The sequence below is a fragment of the Hypanus sabinus genome, chromosome 5 (genome assembly GCF_030144855.1).
Source record: "Hypanus sabinus isolate sHypSab1 chromosome 5, sHypSab1.hap1, whole genome shotgun sequence".
Classification (NCBI taxonomy): Eukaryota; Metazoa; Chordata; class Chondrichthyes; order Myliobatiformes; family Dasyatidae; genus Hypanus; species Hypanus sabinus.
In genome coordinates, this window is record NC_082710.1 from 54,731,796 (window position 1) to 54,748,734 (window position 16,939).

Below are 16,939 nucleotides of genomic sequence, written 5' to 3' on the forward strand. Positions count from 1 at the left end.
ATTCAATAATGAAATAGCTCTGTATGAGGCACAATCAGTCGGATATTTATCCTTTTTGAGAATTAAAGAAATAGAAGCTTCATTAAAAAGTAGAGGGTAAATTACTTTTCACAAAAGAATCTTTAAACATCTCCAACATATATGGAGAAAACAATTATCCAAATTTTTTATAAAATTCTACAGGATAACCATCAAGTCCTGGGGCCTTACCAGATTGCATTAAATAAATAGCTTTATGAATTTCAGTTTCAGTAATTTGGGCATCAAGAGTTTTTTGATCCTCAGCAGAAACCTTAGGAAAAGCAATCTTTCGTAAAAAAGCATTCATTTCAGAAGAGTCTACCAGACAATGAGATTTATAAAGTTCAGTATAAAAATCTTGAAAAATCTTATTATTTACTTCATATTCCTGAGCCAGGATACCATCTTTTCTACGAATTTTCAAAATTTGCCTTTTGGCTCCAACCAATTTTAACTGAGATGCAAGTAACTTATTATTTTTATCTCCAAACATATAAAATTGGCTCTTTAACTTAAGTAGATAATCTTCAATTGGATGAGTTAATAATGGGTTATATTGTGATTGAAGTTTCACCCTTATTTTAAATAAGTCAATATTAGGGGAAGTCGCATAGATATCTAAATCTTTAATTTGTTTTGAAATTTTATCTGATTCTGCTTTAGTCTGTTTTTTAAGTTTAGCTGTATAAGAAATAATCTGACCACCTAAAAATGCTTTGAATGTAGCCCATATAATTAATTTAGACACACCTCCTATATCATTAAAAAGAAAAAAATCTTTTATCTGCCTTTCAATAAAACTGATAAAATCAGAGTTTTGCAATAAAGTCTGAGACATGCGCCATGGTGGATAGCCAAAAATGACATAATCATATTCACAGTTTTTAACATTAGGCAAAAGGCGGGGCTCAACTATAATATAATCAATCCTCAAATATTTTTATAAACATGTGAAAAAAGGAATATTCTCTGTTATCAGGGTGTAAATGCCTCCATAATTTGATCAACCCAAAATCAATCAAAAAGGAGTTAATAACTGACGCAGAAAGATTTGGAAGTTGCTGATTAGTTGAGCTCTTGTCAATCATAGGATTTAAACAACAGTTAAAGTCTCCACCCATTATCAACATATACTCATTTAAATCTGGCAGTAAAGCAAATTTTTTTTTTCAAAAAAGAAGGATCCTAAATTAGGACCATACAAATTAACCAAAATATCCTTTCTATTCCAAATCACTCCTTTAACAATTAACAATCTGCCATCAGAATTGGATTCGATATCCTCTTGAGTAAATATATTAGATTTAATAAAGATAGACATGCCTTTAGTTTTACTTTGAGAAGTAGGATGGAACTGTAATCCATTCCACCAGCGAAAAAATCTATTTTGATCTCCCACCCTGATATGTGTCTCCTGAGTAAAAATTATATCAGGTTGGAATCGATTAATAATTTTAAAAGTCTTTTTTCGTTTAATAGGATGATTCTATCCATGTACATTCCAACTTATTACATTAATCCGTTTAACTGCCATATTATAATTTTATTCCAACTTACTTTATACATGCGCAGAACACATACCAATACGGGTTTATCAAAGATGGTGGTGATGAAGAATTTAGCCATATAGAAAACGTGCATGCTCTGGAAACCACCCAATGGGAAAAACTCGTAACTCTAAACCCACCCACCCTCCCAAAAGCCCGAAAAAAAGGCAAGCGAACTAAGATAGATGCGAAGCCATGGACTGCTCTGTCGGTCTCGTCTCTCCCTCCCTCAAGCCAGTACATAAACAAAAATAAAATGACCTTGCAAGAAAGACAGTAATGTCTCGACAAAGGAGAGTGTTTACATTCCATTAGGTATTAAACAGAAAAAGAACCAAAATAATATAATCTATTAAAGAGAAAAACCAGCACCATCTTAAATTTAGCTTTAAATCCCTAAGAAAACTTTAAATTAGGTTATAGGGTGCTATAATAAAACAGATAAAAAAAGGTTAATAGTATATTTAATCAAACAAAATTTACAAAAATATTAATTAGTAATATCATATAACTAAACACTCCCAGATATATATATAAAAAGAAACCCTATTGGTAGGAAAAATAACTACCAGTTAGTAAGTTAAGAAACAACAAAAAAAATCGAACCAAATATTAGTTAAAAGGAACAAATCTTTTTATCTTATTTTCTCAGTCAAATATGTATTTAACCATTTGACATTTAACCATTAACCATTATTTAACCATTAACATTAACCAAATATGAAATTAACCACAGTCAAATTTGAACCGTAAATCTTCTTTCCAAAAAAAATCCAATAGGATGTAATGATGAGCAAGTTTTCTTATCTTCTTTTATTAATCTGTCAATGAAATATCCAAATAACCTTCATATATATTCTTTTCAAAATGTGAGTAATATACAGATAATCAAACAGCTTTTCAGATAGTTCATTCTATAGTAACATCAATGGCGGTAACAGGTATAGCCTGAACAAAATCCAGAGCGACTTTTGGGTCAAAGAAAGTACGCGGGGAAGAATTAGGAGGAAAAATTTTCATTTTTGTTGGGTAACTCAAAGAGGGAAATAGTTTCTTATCATATGCTTGTTTCATTACCAAAACAAATCTTGATCTTTGTTCCATTACTTCTTTAGGATAATCTTCATAAAAACAGAGCTCAGACTCGTTGATTCTGAAAACTCTCTGTCTTCTTGCCTGTCGCATTATTTGATTTTTAATTTTAAAGTGATAAAAACAAACCAAAATAAACCTTGGTCTGGTTGAGTCTTTAAATTTCGAAGTGGACAGCCTGTGTGCTCTTTCAACAGCAGGCGGCTGTGATAAAATAGTCAGAAGGAGATCATGAAAGAGCTTACCAAAGTAAACCATTAAGTCTCCATTTTCAGCTCCTTCTTGCAATCCAACGATTCATGTGTTGTTTCGGCAAGACTTAGTTTCCAGATCAATAATCTTATTATGATATTTTTCCAAACAGATTGTAGTTTCAGACAGTTTTTGCTTAGTTGACTTCAATTCCTCTTCACCTTTAGTAACTTGAGTTTCCACATCTTTAAGTTTTCCCAGAAATAACTTCATTTCATTATTATTCTTTTCCAGTTGATCTTTAATTGCCCTATTCTGATCTTGAATTGAATTCAGTTTCGGAACGATATCTTCAGCCCATGCTGCCATTTCATCAGATCTTTCCTTCTGCATCTTTCCTTTTCCATTACCTTTGTCAGTAGGTTCATACGGATTCTTCCCACTTCTCGTAGACATAGACATATTATTCCCCTTCAAGCATCAGCAATTAAAAATTTTAAATTCAAAATTCAAACTGGGGGGAGAGAGAGAGAAAACTAAGAGCAGCACAGAATTAGTGCTACTCCATCGACAGACAGAGGCGGTCTCCCGGGTTTGCCTTTAAGTACAGGGTGCTTGGACTCAGGGTACTGAAGCAATTTTGAGTGATTCATTGCCTCATTAGACAGCCTCTGGGTCCGAACTCCAGCCTCCCGCCCGCCCGCCGCCTTGGCCAGGTGCGGTTAATCTTGGGTCGGGTGAGAGGACAAGGTCAGGGCCAGAGGTCCCCTTGCCAGGGCCGCAGTGGCCGCAGTCCGGAGAGAGCGAGCGACCGAGTGAGGAGTGCAACAGGACGCGCCTGCCCACCTTGTAGGATAGATCGGCCGAAAAAGGTTTGTTTCAGTGGATCGCAGCAAGGTAGCTGCTCTAATACTTATGAAACTCTGAGCCCGAATTTGGTCAGCTGCGAATATTTTAGCACTGAATTTCCCACGAACATTCAGTGTGTTAAACAGGTTTAGAGGCAGTGCTCCAGGCCAGTAGCACTGGCACTTTCCACTGGCCGCGCGAGGCCAACCAGTGATCCCTGGCGCGAGGGTGTCACTGCGGTTAGGCAACTGATGACCTCGCGTGCGTTCAAGTTCAACAATGGGTGTGACAGGGAATGAGAAAAGGTGCAGCTGACTCATATTGTGTCCTCGCAGCCCGGTGGTTGGGGACCACTGAAGTACACTGTGTAGTACGGGGGAACTACACGCATGCGCACTGGGCAGAAAGAACGGAACTAAAACCCCGCAACTCAGAAACAATCTCTCAACAGTATTTGTGTATTTATTTTTCTTTTTTTTTTCAGGATCTACTGGGAAAGTCTCAAAGATTGACTAGTCGATCGCGATCGACAGGTTGACGACCACTAATGTAGGCATGGTACAGGTGTTATTGAAGGTGGATTTAACATCCTACTTTCTATCCAGCTATTGTGAATTGCAGTTCATCTGACATTGAGTGCCTTAGTGGACAATATGTGCCCAATAAATGGAAATGTGATCGCAAAGCTGATTGTGAAGATGGATCTGATGAAAATTCAGAAATCTTTTGTGAGTATTTTTCGAAGTGTCGTCTTTCCTGTAATTAAAATGCTTGATGCTTGGTTTATGCTCTTTGTGGGGTTCAGTTTGGAACACTATTTACTTGTGTTTATTGTTTGCAAGATAGGTTTTTTTCCTCTGCATATTGCATTTTTTACTCTTTTTATGGATTCTTTTGGGTGTCTTGTTTTGTGCCCACCTGTTAGGAAACAAATCTCAAGATTGTATGAAGTATACATACTTTGATAATAAATGTACTTTGAGCTGTATATTATGAAAATTTTATGTTTAATTTTGGTGGTCTAAGAGCAATTTGACAGTGATTTGCTGCATGTGTGGTTAAATGTGGCATCAGTATTAGCTGTCAGTGCTTTAGCACAGGTTTTTAGTGTTATGAATGTACCACAACTCTGAGGGGCCGAAGGGTGCGGGGTAGCCCCCTCCTTTGTGAAAATCGCAAGGTCACTATTGAGTCCATTCAGGAGACCCAAGAAATGAGAGGAAGACATGCAGAATTCACAAAGATTGGAATGTGTCCTGGCCTCCGAGAGGCAGACCCATTGATACTGGCTATTGTCTCTTGGAGATGGACTTGTGTATTGCATCCTGTACGATGCATCGAAGCCCCCAGGCAATGAACCAAGGGGGAGGTTGATGGAGGGATTGCATCATCTCAACCTGATTGATATCTGAGACCCTGTGAGTCAGGATAAAAGAGGGTCTGTGGGAACAGCCCCTCAGACGCACCAGAAGAAACGCTAACGATCCCGTAATAGCAAAAGCCGGTGGAAGGCCACGTGCGTCCATTTCCATTTGCCCTGGAATCGGTGTGCCTTGACCACAGAAGAACGGTTTTAGCTAACAATGGGGAAATCAACTCCCAACGACTCCCGAAGGATTGACATCATAAAAGGACTGGGCAAGTTTTAAAACTGTCTTTCTCTCAAACCAGAAAGCTGCAGCTTGCATGAACTAATGTGACTTTTATATTTCCATGGGACAATACATTAACCCCTAGACAACAATAGAGCTATTTCTTATTGATTATTATTGTACCCGCGCTTTTAGATTTAGTATTGACGACATATATTATCTGTATGTTTGCATTGATATTATTTTTGTGTATCTTTATCAATAAATACTGTTAAAAATAGTACCATCAGACTTCAACGGACCTCTCTATCTTTGCTGGTAAGTGACCCAGTTACGGGGTACGTAACAAATTGGGGGCTCGTCTGGGACTTGACACCAAATTGGGGGCGACCAGTGAATTGAGCTTGTAAGTCCAAACTTGGACCTGGTTACGTAGGTAGCCAGATGGGAAACCAGCAAAGATGGACGTGGGTGAATTTATAGAAAACCCGACTCTGGCGGTGCTAGAGGCGGCCACCAAATTGGACTTGATAAATTTGGCGAAGGAGTTAAACCTCGCAGAGGTGAGGTTGCCAATGAAAAAGCAGGAGGTGCGAAGAATTATTATTGGGAAGAATGTGTTTGCAGCTGAGGTATTGGAAAATATCCCTGAAAAGGTACCAGCTAGTGGGACGGCTCAGTTAGAGTTGGAGAAATTAAGGTTGGAACATGCAATTAAGGTAAAGCAGCTGGAAGCAGCTGAGAAAGAGAGAGCCGAGAAGGAGAGAGAGTATGGGGAGGCAGAGAAACAAAGGAAACATGACTTGGAGATGGAGAAGTTAAGGCAAGGGTGAAGAGATCAAGGGTCAGACCGAGAGGAGCAGTTTAATGTTTGTCGGGAGTTGCGGTTAGTACCTCCATTCGAGGAGACGGATGTTGATAGTTATTTCTTGCTTTTTGAAAAGGTGGCACTGAATCAGAAGTGGCCCAGAGATCAGTGGGTGTTGCTGTTACAAAGTGTGTTAAAAGGGAAGGCACAGCGGGCTTATACGGCATTGTCCATGGAGGAGGAAGAGGAGGAGAGTTATGACAAAGTAAAGGTGACCATTCTCCGGAGTTATGAGTTAGTACCTGAAGCGTATAGACAAAAGTTCAGAAATTTAAAGAAAGGGTGGAATCAGATGTATACCAAGTTTGCCTATGAGAAGGGTGGGCTCTTGGACCGTTGGTGCACAGCAGAGATAGTGGAAGAGGATTATTGGCATCTCAGGGAGTTAATTCTGATTGAGGAATTTAAAGGTTGTGTTTCGGAGGATATCCAGATGTATTTGAATGAAAAGCCGAATATGTCCATCTCAGAATTTGCTCGGTTCGCAGATAAATATGCCCTAACCCACAGGACAAAGTTTTCCTCGAATAAAAGTTCCCAGAGAGACCATGGGAATGATCGAGAAAGCCCGCCAGCTGAGGCAGAGGTCCCGCTGGGAGCTAGTGGTAAGGTTGAGGGGGAAAGGCCAGACGGCCAGAGATTTCCGGGCCTGACCTGTTTTAATTGTGGAAAGGGGGGGCATATTGCATCTAAGTGCTTTGCTCCGAGGAAAGAGACAGGAAAAGGGAAAGCAGCAGTCCCTATCGGATGTGCCGTGGTAATCAGTAAATCGACATGAGAGCCCCGGGTAGACAGAGTACGAGCAGGGTCGGAGACTTGTCTGTCACATGGAACCATGTCTGTGAGGGAGGGAGACACACCAGTTCCCGTACAGATCTGGAGAGATACGGGGGCTGAGCTATCATTGATCAGCAGTAAGGTACTAGATTTTGGTTGCAAGACAGGAATGGTAGCGGTGAAAGGAATAGGCAAAGGGACGGAAATGGTGCCCTTGCATAGGGTCATTATGAATTGTGAGCTAGTCTCTGGACCAGTTGAAATAGGGGTGCGATCAGAGTTCCCGAGAACTGATGCGGACGTCCTTCTTGGTAATGATTTAGCCGGTGGCAAGGTTTGGTCAGCAATGACGCTGACAAGCCGGCTGGTGGGTGTTGCGGCCCTGCCCCTAGATTCCAAGATCTATCCCACATGCGCGATCACTCGCAGCATGTTGAGAAAGGGAGCAGTTTAAATCCGGCCAGTTTCGATTTGGCCGAGACATTTTTACCGACCCTGTACCACGAGGGTTTAGAGGGTGGTAAAACGAAGAGTAGTAAAGTGAAAGAGAGTAAGGGAGAGGAGGTAGACCTGCCCTTAGTGAAGAGAAAAGTTCTAGAGAGAGAAAATAAGGATGAGGAACAGATAGAGCAGATAAGAGGTCCAGAGTTGGACAGGGATGATCTGTCTGGTTTGGCAGAACTGTTTGAAGAAGTTAAAACTTCTAAAGGTGTTCCCGATAATGAAATGAGGGCAGCCCTAGCTGAAAAGGGTGCTCTTACCTCGAAGGAGTCTGCTGGGTTGGCAGATGAGGTTGTTTCAGCCCGCGGGGTTGAGTTTACTCTGGAAGGGAGTTGCCCAGAGAGTAGCTGGGAGAATCAGGGGAATTTAGAGTTTAGACTGGGTACGGGTAGTGAAAACCTGGAAGAGGCAAATGTCCCATTGGAGTGTGTCCAAGATGTGGATGCAGGTGGTACTGAACCTAGTAATGGAGCTCAGAAAAAGTCTGAGGTATTTGGTTCAGTTGACAAGGAAGGCAGGTTTAGCACAGGTTTTTAGTGTTATGAATGTACCACAACTCTGAGGGGCCAAAGGGTGCGGGGTAGCCCCCTCCTTTGTGAGAATCGCAAGGTCACTATTGAGTCCGTTCAGGAGACCCAAGAAATGAGAGGAAGACATGCAGAATTCACAAAGATTGGAATGTGTCCTGGCCTCCGAGAGGCAGTCCCATTGATACCGGCTATTGTCTCTTGGAGATGGACTTGTGTATTGCATCCTGTACGATGCATTGAAGCCCCCAGGCAATGAACCAAGGGGGAGGTTGATGGAGGGATTGCATCATCTCAACCTGATTGATATCTGAGACCCTGTGAGTCAGGATAAAAGAGAGTCTGTGGGAACAGCCCCTCAGACGCACCAGAAGAAACGCTAACGATCCCGTAATAGCAAAAGCCGGTGGAAGGCCACGTGCGTCCATTTCCATTTGCCCCGGAATCGGTGTGCCTTGACCACAGAAGAACGGTTTTAGCTAACAATGGGGAAATCAACTCCCAACGACTCCCAAAGGATTGACATCATAAAAGGACTGGGCAAGTTTTAAACCCATCTTTCTCTCAAACCAGAAAACTGCAGCTTGAATGAACTAACGTGACTTTTATATTTCCATCGGACAATACATTAACCCCTAGACAACGATAGAGCTATTTCTTATTGATTATTATTATACCCGCACTTTTAGATTTAGTATTGACGACGTATATTATCTGTATGTTTGCATTGATATTATTTTTGTGTATCTTTATCAATAAATACTGTTAAAAATAGTACCATCAGACTTCAACAGACCTCTCTATCTTTGCTGGTAAGTGACCCAGTTACGGGGTACATAACACTAGCATTCTTGGCACAATGCAACTTTAAGTTTATAAGCTATTCTCCCCTCAAAGAAAGCCCCTGTGGTATTATAACATACTAAGCCATAATGTGGGGAAGACTCCTTTTAGTAGTGAAGGCCACATTGCTGCTAACTGCAGAGTATTGATCATTGCAGTCAGTGCCACAGTCCCTTTTGATCACTTTCTCTGGAGGGTCAGGGGCTGAAGGATGAGCAGAGAGGATGTAAAATTGAGATGTATTGGTTAGGGTAAAAAGTGCCAAATACCAGTGGTTCCGATTGGGGTGAGAGGGTAGAAAGTTGTAAGGATGTGTATGGCAGGTTTTATTTTCACGTTAAGTACCTGGAACATGCCACCAGGGAAAGTGGTTGAAGCAGATACAATAACCATTAAAAATGGAACCAGACAAGAACACTAGCAGTTATGGGAATGGAGGGGTACGGACAATGTTCAGGAAGATGGGATTAGTTTAAATTTGCATCATGGCAAAGACTTCATTTGTCAGAAGATCTGTTCTTGTGCTGCCTGGTTCTGTTCATGATACAAAGAAGGGAATCTCTCATCCAGCCAATGAAGTGATAAACTGCAGCTGTTACATAACAATTACTTCCAATGATAGTCAAAACATTTGGCACTGTCAGGTCAGACTAATTAGATCTTGTACCTGGAACTGTTGTGCACCTGCTGAAAAGTCTTGGGCTGAACCGTTGACAGTTTATTCCCTATCATTAGATACCCCTGACTGCTGAGCTCCTCCAGCACATTGTGTGTATTACTTTTGTGTGCAAGCTGCTATTTTGCATTAAAAATGGTAAAGTTCAAAATTCAAGTGTAGTAAAACATTCTCTTGGCACTCCAGTGTAACGTCCTGGTGCTGGGGCAAATGGCCACAAGGAATTTCTGACAGCAACCAAGCTTGTTCAGAAATAGATTTTAAAAGTTTTGCTGGAGAAATTTGGGGAGCATTTTGGTGCATTTTCCAATTGGGTAACTGAACAAAGAGGCTCAGACTGGAGAGGAGATGGAGTGAGTAGCCCGGCGATCCTGGGGGTTACCATTGACATTATTCAGTGCACTGGAGATCTGGGGTCTTAGTCCTGGTGATTATCTATACCTTGGTTATTTGTCAGTGAAGATGGAGTTTGTGGAGGCCGATGTGGGAGTGGCTTGATACATTGGTGCTGATTTGTCCAGACCCCATTGAGAAGGGCAGCGTTTCAGTCCTGGTGGGGACCAACACTCCTCTAGTGAGGAGGGCCATGGGGTCCTGCAAGGAGAAGAAACGGGGACAAGGGGGAAAGTTGACCACTGAGTCGTTCAACTTCAGGGATTCCCCAGTTCCTGTGGGTTGGAAGAGGAGGTTGGTAGAGAAGATGTTGAGGCTGGAAGGTGTCTTTTCCACTGACGAGTTTGATGTGGGTTGTTCCAAGAGCACTCGTCACACCATCCGGGTGACTGAGGATACTCTGTTCAGAGAGAGGTCGTGGTGACTGGCCCCTGCAAAAGTGGAAGATGTTTGGCAGCACTTGTGTAAGTTGAAGAAAGCTGCGATCATCACCAAGTCCCGAACCCCCTATATGTCCTAAATAGTAGTGATCAGAAAGAAGAATGGGGAAGCATGGATGTGTGTGGACTATAGAACTCTGAACAGACATACTATCCCTGACCAGTAAACAGTCCCATGGGTCGAAGAAACGCTGGCCTGTCTGAGTGGTGTGAAGTGGTTCACTGTGCTAGACTTGAGGATTAGATATTACCAGATTCCCCATGAGTGACGCCAGCAAAGAGAAGACGGCATTTATATGTCCCCTGGGATTCTTCCAGTTCGAAAGGATACCCCAGGGCATATCAGGAGCCCCTCCAACCTTCTAGCGGATCATGGAGAAGACTGTAGGGGATATGAACTTGCTTGAGGTATTGGTGTATCTGGATGACCTCATAGTGTTTGGGTCCACCTTGGAAGAACATGAAGCGAGGCTGCTAAAGGTGCTGGGCTGTCTGAAAGCTGAAGGGTTAAAACTTTCCCTGGACAAGTCAGTTCTACAAGTCGTCTGTTAGCTTGGTTGGGCATATAGTCTAACGGGATGGAGTAGCTACAGACCCAGCTAAGATCGAGGCAGTGAACACTTGGCCAAGGCCCCATACTGTGAGCACTCTGTGCTTGTTCCTCGGGTTCTGTGGTTACTATTGAAGATTTATGAAGGGCTACGCAAAAGTGAGTCACTTGGTGAATCAGCTTCTGTGCAGTTACCCTCCCTTGGGGAAGAAAGGGAGGGGGAATAAAGGACAGGAGGGTGGAGAGTATCGTAGCCCATCAGAACCCTTTGGACCGAGGTGGGATGTGAATTGTGAAGAGGCTTTTCAGTCACTGAAGGAGATGCTGACCCAGCTGCCTGTGCTGGCTTTTGCAGACGTCCAACTGCCATGTGTTCTACATAAGGATGCCAGGCATAGGGGACATCTTGTATCAGGATCAGGGCACCAGGTTCAGACAGATGAGTTTGTCAGCGGAGTCTGTCGCCCTCTAAGAAAAACTGTCCCACATACAAGTTGGAGTTCCTGGCATTGAAATGGGCTCTGGTGGATGAGTTGAGTGACTATTTCTGTAGTGCCAAGTTTGAGGCGAGGACGGACAACAATCCCATAACTTGGGATGGTGTTCTTCGGCTTGCAAGCCTCACCCCTTTTCCTCCAAACATAACCATGGTCACTATGGCCAAACAGTTCAATTTTTATTTCATCAGACCAGGGGACATTTCTCCAAAAAGTAAGAACTTTGTCCCCATGTGCACTTGCAAACTGTAGTCTGCCTTTTTATGGCAGTTTTGGAGCAGTGGCTTCTTCCTTGCTGAGCAGCCTTTCAGGAAAAAGGGTGAGGTTTACAAGCCGAAGAACACCATCCCAACTGCGAAGCATGGGGGTGGCAGCATCATGCTGTGGGGGTGCTTTCCTGCAGGAGGGACTGGTGCACTTCACAAAATAGATGGCATCATGAGGAAGGAAAATTATGTAGATATGTTAAAGCATCATCTCAAGACATCAGCCAGGAAATTAAAGCTGGGTTGCAAATGGGTCTTCCAAATGGGCAATGACCCCAAGCATACCTCCAAAATTGTAGCAAAGTTGCTTAAGGACAACAAAGTAATGGTATTAGAGTGGCCATCACAAAGCCCTGATCTCAGTCCGATGGAAAATTTGTGGACAGAACTGAAAATGCGTGTGCGAGCAAGGAGGTCTACAAATCTGACTCAGTTACACAGTTCTGTCTGGAGGAATGGAACAAAATTCCAGCAACTTACTGTGGGAAGCTTGTGGAAGGTTACTCAAAACTTTTGACCCAAGTTAAACAATTTAAAGGCAATGCTACCAAATACTAACGAAGTGTATGTAAACTTCTAACCCATTGGGAATGTGATGAAAGAAATAAAAGCTAAAATAAATCATTCTCTCTACTATTATTCTGACATTTCACAATCTTAAAATAAAGTAGTGATCCTAACTGACCTAAGACAGGGAATGTTTTCTAGGATTAAATGTCAGGAATTGTGAAAAATGGAGTTTATATGTATTTGGCTAAGGTGTAAGTAAACTTCTGTCTTCAACTGTATATCCTGACCTCAGTGAAATTGGATGCCACAGGCCATGGGTGGTTGGCAGTGTTGTCTGCCTATGGTTTCAGCCTGAAGTACCAGCCGGGAAGCAGGAACATTTACGCTCTTGCTTTGTCCTGACATGTGCATGAGGGACTGGACAGGGACTATGAATAGGAGTGCATTCCTGCCCCGGAGGTGAAGGTCATGTGTCACTTTGCCATCACATGCAGACGGAAAGCAGGGGCACGATTGAGCGGGAGATCAATTGGCAGCTTCTGATGACACCATTCCACAAGTTTACTGTAACCTGACTGCTCTGAAGACAAATCAGTTGCTGGAATTGAGTTCTGGGGAAGTGGCAGCGGCTCAGCAAGATGTCCCGGTCATCGGTACCATGTGGTCAGCGGACGGAAGCAGAGACATGGCTCAGGCGGAGAAGACAAAACATGCCACAGTGCCTCCATTACTGAGAGAATGGCCCCGGTTGGAGTTGCGGAGTCAGATCCTATATCGGATCACATCACCTCCGGACTGACCTCGGTGTTCCCAGCTGGTTCTGCCAGAGAAGTATCAGACGATTGCGTTGAAATCACTTCATGATGATTCTGGACATTTGGGGGGGTTGAAAAGACCAATGGATTACTCAGAGAACAGTTTTACTGGCCCCGAATGAAGTCGGAGGTTAAAGAATACCGCAAGTTGTGCTTTCGCTGCATACAACAGAAGACACTGTCTACATGGGCAGCTCCCTGGTCCCACTTGCAGAGTGTAGGGCCCCTGGACCTTGTGTGTATGGATTTCCTGTCCATAGAACCCAATGCCCGCATCACGGCAAATGTCTTTGTCATCACAGACCACTACACCAGATATGCACAGGCTTTCCCTACCAAGGACCAGAGGGCGTTCATGGAGGCCAAAATGTTGTGGGAGAAGTATTTCATTTATCATAGCCTCCCCAGGTGGATACGTAGTGATCATGGATGGGATTTTGAAAGCAGGCTCATCCATGAGTTACTGGGCATGCTTGGAATCGAGGACCATTCCCTGTCATCCGCAGGGTGATCCCGAGCATGAGAGGTTTAATCGGACCTTGCTAGACATGCTCGGGACCTTGGAGATCAGCAACAAGAGCAAGTGGAGTCAACATATTGGACATTTGGTGCACAGTTACAACTGTACCCAAAACGAAACTACCGGATACTCGCCATTCTATCTGATATTTGAGCACGGGGCGAGGTTGCCCATTGACCTTTGTTTTGGGATGGACGAGGACGATGTATCACCCAAGACTTATCTGAAGTATGTGTCTGACATGAGAAGGGAGTTGAAAACGGCTTATGAATTAACTGGGGTCGCGGCTGCCAAGCAGAATCAAGGAAATAAGAGGAGGTATGATCAGAAAGTGAAGTTCTCCCAATTCCTGCTGGGAAACCGAGTCCTCATAAGGAATTTGGGGCTACCTGGAAAACATAAGTTGGCTGACCACCAGGTGGCTACGTCCTATGTGGTGGAGAACCAGATGCCAAAGCTAACTGTTTTCCGGGTGAAGCCAGAAGATGGGAATGTGCCTGACAGGATTCTCCATCGGAACCACCTTCTGCCTCTGGGACAAGAGGTGCTGGTCGACCAGAGCCCGACCTGGAGCCCACAGCTAGTAAGAGGACTCCGTGGCGATGTGAGGCAACTGCAGGGCCAACAGCAGTAGAGGGTAGACTAGCCCCTGCTGCTGAGAGGGTTACTGATTCAGGGGATGAGGACCTGGAGGTGTGGTATATGCTGCCTTTTGCTAACACCCCATTGATTGAGGAAGAGACTCCCAGCCCTTCTCCCGCTGAGGCAGGTGAAATCGGGGGTGGGGAGCAGGGCACTATTTGTGGACAGCCTGGGTTACAGCAGGACCCTGCAAGGGATGAAGTTGGGTCAAAGGACAGAGGGGTCTGAGTTGCAGGTGGGCACAAGTGATAGGTCAGGGGAGACCTCGCCGGGTAGACCAGAAGTATCCCAGTAGTGTCGGAACATGAAGAGGTACGTAACTCTCACTTCAGCAGCATCTTAATATAGGGGGTGATAGCCCCAACCCAGCCAAACTTAAGAAATCTGGTTTGGGTGGATGCTGTGCAATGTGTCCCCTGTTACAAATCAGTACCCCGAAATAACAAACAGTACACAATATACGATTAAATGGTTGAGCTTTACAATTCTTAATTTCACTATATGGTTAGTAAAGAAAACAAAAAAAGAAAAAGGCCCATTCTCATGAAACAGTCAAATGTGCAAACGTTGGAGCTCACTGATAAGCTGGTTGTCCACCATCGATCTCCTCTGATAGGCGCTAATCCTTGGACCCTTGCTCCAAGTCCACTCCGTCCGGCGGTCTACCAGCTCCCTCCATTCGCATCTTCTTTCCTCGTCTCTCCCTGATGAAAGACCGTGAAAATCTCTCTTCCAGACTCACAAGAAAGAACATTTCTCTCATTGGATAGTCCCTGCATTCCAAAACCCACTTATCTCTAGTCATAACCCAAACATTGCTGCTACAGAGAAACCATTACATTAGGAGTGACGCATTACAGAGAGGCATGGTACAGGTAGATGAGGGGGTATGGAGGTCTCACAGAATCAGGAGACAACCACTGGATAGGCTGGCCTATGTAGCACTGGGAGAACAGAGTGTGGTCCCTACTGCTTTGTAGAACGATGTCACTGCCTTTAACACCTGGTTTGGACTTTGTGTTTTACAGGAAGGGTTGGCAGATTATTTCAATGTCATGAAGACATGACTAAATTTATTGGGGGTGAGAGTGTAACACTCTGTAAGGGTTCACTCCTAATGTAATGGTTTCTTTGTAGCAGCAGTGTTTGGGTTATGACTAGAGATAACGGGGCTTTGGAATGTGCGCCATCTAATGGAAGACATGTGGTTTCTTTCTTGTGGGTCTGATAGAAAGTATTCGGGTGGCTTTTGTTCGGTGTAAGATGGAGAGAGAAGATGCCAGAAAGGAGCGGTCATAAACTGCAGGACGGAATGGACTTGGAATGGGGTCAGGAGTTAACTAGGCCCAAGGGAAATTGATAGAGAACAAATGGACGGGAAAGCTGTGAGCTCCAACGTGCACATTAGACTATTTCATTAAAATGGGCCATTTTCTTTACTACCCTCTAGTCAAATTAAGAGCTATAAAAGTAAATTGTTTAATTGCATATGGTTTACTGTTTGTTAATTATTGGTAATGATTTGTAACGGGAAAACATCACGCAGCATCCACACAAATGAGCTTTCATAAGTTTGGCGGGCTGGAGTGTGTTTTTCCTCAGACTAACGCAGACCACCAAATCTGGCATTAGCAACTGCCATTGTTCATTCAGACTAGTATTCTGCAGATTTGGAGTGAAGTTACTTTAGAGGCAAAGAGGAGGCTCATTTTGGAAATGGAAGTAATAATTGCTTGTGGGTGGGGGGAAGGACTTGTTTCCATGAATAGATAGCAGGGTGTTGCTGAACATTGAAAATATTGAAGTGTTGAGTCCATTGGGCACAGCTAAGATGTGCACGGCATGTGCATAAACTACTGCCTCCAGGAAATGACTGAGGAAAGATGGCCAGAAAGGGATGTGGGTGGAGAACAACCTTCCACTAGTCTTTGAATAAGATTTTCAAATCAGAAATCAGCTTTCATCAAATGTCCAGTGTTTTTTTTTCTGCGAGAGGTAATGGATTGGCTTCTTTACTCACTTGGAAGTTTCCTTCAGCCATTAGCACAGTTGTACAAAGCAAATTGCTTTATCTTTCTGAGGTACCTGTTCATGCACTTCGACTTTATTTTAGATGCAGAACTTTGCCAAATGCATGAAATCAGCTGTGGCCCTGGATCACATCAATGTATTCCTATCTCTTGGAAATGTGATGGACAAAAGGATTGTGGTAATGGCAGTGATGAAGAGAACTGTGGTAAAGGACTTGGAATAAAACCATGTTTGGCTTCTAATAGTGCCTGCAGAATTGTGTAAATATCCCATTGAAGATCTTGAGCAATGTAAATGGTAAAGCAAATGCAGAGACTGGAAATCTGTAACAAAAAAAATGGAGTGAGGCAATATCAGTGGAAAGGGAAGCAGTTGATGATTTTGCCCTTTGACGTTCCCAGAACTGGGAAAAAGTTGCAGAGTTTCAGTAGGAGAAAAGGTGGGGAAGGGATTAGCAATGTAACACTCAATGCTGGAGAAATTTGGCAGGCCAGACAGCATTTAAAGAAGTTCTGATCAAATTAAAATCAAAATTAAATTCAAGTTCAATTATCATTTTGCCCTACATGAATACAGCAGAACGAAGCGGTGTTCTGCTGGTGCCAAAGTGTAAAACATGGTGCATGAATCCAAATAGCGAGCAAATAAACAGTCTTGGCCCAAAACTAAGACTGTTCATTTTCTCCATAGATACGCCTGATTTACTAAGTTCCTCCAGTACTTTGTGTGTATTGCTCAAGATTTCCAGCATCAGCTGAATCTCTTATTTCTCTGATTAGCAATGTAAACA

At 43.1% G+C, this 16,939-nt stretch overlaps 1 pseudogene; it reads left to right on the plus strand.

The window, feature by feature from the left end:
* Positions 1–2,496: 2,496 nt before the first annotated feature.
* The window catches only part of LOC132394757 (very low-density lipoprotein receptor-like), a 53,804-nt pseudogene continuing 39,361 nt past the window's right edge, over positions 2,497–16,939 (plus strand).